Source organism: Ovis aries, chromosome 3 (assembly GCF_016772045.2).
Source record: "Ovis aries strain OAR_USU_Benz2616 breed Rambouillet chromosome 3, ARS-UI_Ramb_v3.0, whole genome shotgun sequence".
Taxonomy (NCBI): Eukaryota; Metazoa; Chordata; class Mammalia; order Artiodactyla; family Bovidae; genus Ovis; species Ovis aries.
Genome location: NC_056056.1, coordinates 71,383,584 through 71,386,785, shown reverse-complemented (window position 1 = coordinate 71,386,785; position 3,202 = coordinate 71,383,584).

The following is a 3,202-nucleotide window of genomic DNA, read 5'->3' as shown; positions in this document are numbered from 1 at the left end:
ACAGAGTCCGTACAAACTAATCTCAGTTTCTTTGAACAATATTAGATACAAACTATATTTTGCAATGTGCTTTTACCTTTTACCATGTGCTCCATTCTGCTTCCGGGGCCTTTCCTCATTATGGTCCCTGAATATTTTCTCCAGCCCATGGTCTCACTTGCTTCCCTCTAACCTCATCCTTCTCCCATGCCCTTAACTCTTTTTCTAAGCAAGCTTAAAATCAGTGTTTCTGCTGACTGTTCCTTGTTCCTTTGGTTATGAAAATGGGTCTTCCACATACAGCGAATTAGCAAACAAAGAGAAAAGATTCCATTTCTTGAGTTGTCCGGGAGTTCTTATATTGGTTGCAATAAATCTTAAAACACGCAGCATGAAGCCACAGGGAGTGTTTTTTTTTTTTTTTAAGCCACAGGGAAAGAAAATGTTAAAATTTATTTTTCTAATTTATACTTTGGAATCATTAAAGAAGCTGCATCTAAATAGGTAGAAGTATCTCAATATTTGAAAAGAAGCTAGTTAAGCACTGATTAAAATGATCCATAATGTCCATATTTATACAGTAATGGCAAAAATCACAATATATAAAGTCAGCACCTTTATATATTGTTGTTATTAATCTTCTCCCATGCCCTTGACTGTTTTTCTAAGCATGCTTCCTATTGTTAGCTATCATAGTTACTTTATATGTGTTCTCATTTAATCCCCATAATAACTCTGGGGTATACATTATAATATGCATTTATAGGTAGTGATTTTTCAATTTGTGGAGTAAAATAATTTCTTCAGATTTACTTAAGTCATGAGTGGATTAAAATTGTGCTTTGCTTACTCAAAACCTGTGATATTTTCCCCTGATTTACTTAGTATTTTGGTTACCATTGTGAGATAACCATGTATAAGGGTGGTAAAGAGGTTGGATTTCATTTCCTTTTCAAAACAGTAGGTATTTGTCACATTCCCATTATAAATTTTGAAGAATGGCTAAAGTGGAAGTAAATGTGATATGTCTAACATATAGCCATAAATAAATATTTGCATTCATAAATACAAGATTTCTCTGTTGCCAGAAATTTTTATCTTTTAATTTTCAAATTGTATCAGAAAGGAGCTTGTTCTTATTGCTGAAAGGACTAGAAGGAGCACATAGCTTAATGGGTTTTAGGACTGATGTTTCCCTTGTAGCTCAGTCAATGAAGAATCTGCCTGCAGTACAGGAGACCTGGGTTCAATTCCTGGGTCAGGAAGATCCCCTGGAGAAGGAAATGGCAACCCACTTCAGTGTTCTTGCCTGGAGAATTCCATGGACAGAGGAGCCTGGCAGGCTACAGTCCATGGGGTCGCAAGAGTTAGACATGACTTAGCGACTAAATCACCACCAGGTAGGGAAAGACTGATGGGAAGGCAGGACAGTGTTTTCAAAAGAGCAGAGAGTTGTTTATTTTTAACTGGGGTATAGTTGATTTACAATGTTGTATTAGTTTTAGGCATACAGAAAAGTGAAGATATATTCATATAAGATATTTTTTTCCCATATAGATCATTACAGAGTATTGAGTAGAGTTCCCTGTGATGTACAGAAAATCCTTATTAGTTATCTACTTTATATACAGTAGTGTGTGTATGTCAATTCCAATCTTTCAACATACTAGAAGAGCAGAGTGTCTTGAATCCGGCACACCAGCTCTATCACTTACTTCCTGAGAGATCTGAAGTTATTTAAGCTCTTAGAATTTATATTTATTCCCATGAAAGATAGGGATAAGAACACCTACCTATTAGAATTATTAGTTACTTGAGGTAATCAATGTAAATGCCTAAAATCATGTCTCACACACATTAGACACTCAAGTCATGTTAGGTCTCTCTCTCTAAGTGTGGCATAGTGGGAGGTCATGGAAGTTCAGCAAGTAGGAGTCATTGCCAATCACAGCAAGAGGGCAATAGATAATATGCAACTATCCATCCAGAGTATGTCAAGGAGCAAAGAATGAAGGTTAAAAATCTTAAGAAGAGATGCTTCTGAGACTGAAATATCAAATTGTTTCACTACATTTGAAAAATACAGAAGTGCATTTATTATCATTGAACAGTGAGATCAGTCCAAGACTAAGAGCAAATTTGCTTTGGTGCTGAGATACCGAAGAACTTGAGATTTTTTGAGTTAGTCTCAAGTTTTGATTGATTACAGAGTCCAAAGTAGTATCTCAAATTGTGGTTTGAAAACAAATAATCCTCTGGGGAATTCATTTAAAAATACAAATTCATGGGCCTCAATCCAAACCTTTGTTCTTGCCCTTGTTTATATTCTGTGTTTTAGAATACACTGTGATCTCATATCAGCTTGGCAAAATAGATTTATGGATTAAACTCCCTTTCGTAAAATAAGTTTCTGCAAAGAATTTCTTCATAAAAATGAAACAATAATGCAAGTATAAGTAAGCAAAAAGACACTTATACTCTTAGTATGGAGTTCCTTGCAGCCAAGTGATGAGTAAATAAGATGCTAATCTGATAAAGAATGATAGAGTCAATCACATTGTTCAATACTTATGTTCTCAGCAATTGTGAGGACAAACCAACTTATATACCAAAACAACTCATATACCAATAATATATAAAAATCAAAATATACATTTAAAATATTTGCTTCATGTTTATCAAATTCTTTAAGGTTTTTATTCTTTTTCTTTTTATAATGGTATGTTGATAGAATAATACATGTATATAATTTAAATAAATATAAAAGCCTGTAGTTCAAATTGATGATAGGTAAAGGATAAGAAGCAGAAATAGATGTTTTTCTGGAACTCTCTTTCTTTCTCCATGATCCAGCAGATGTTGGCAATTTGATCTCTGGTTCCTCTGCCTCTTCTAAAACCAGCTTGAACATCTGGAAGTTCACAGTTCACGTATTACTGAAGCCTGGCTTAGAGAATTTTGAGCATTACTTTACTAGCATGTGAGATGAGTGCAATTGTGTGGTAGTTTGAGCATTCTTTGGCATTGCCTTTCTTTAGAATGGGAGTGAAAACTGACCTTTTTCAGTCCTGTGGCCACTGCTGAGTTTTCCAAATTTGCTGGCATATTGAGTGTAGCACTTTCATAGCATCATCTTTCAGGATTTGAAACAGCTCAACTGGAATTCCATCACCTCCACTAGCTTGGTTCGTAGTGATGCTTTCTAAGGCCCACTTGACGTCAC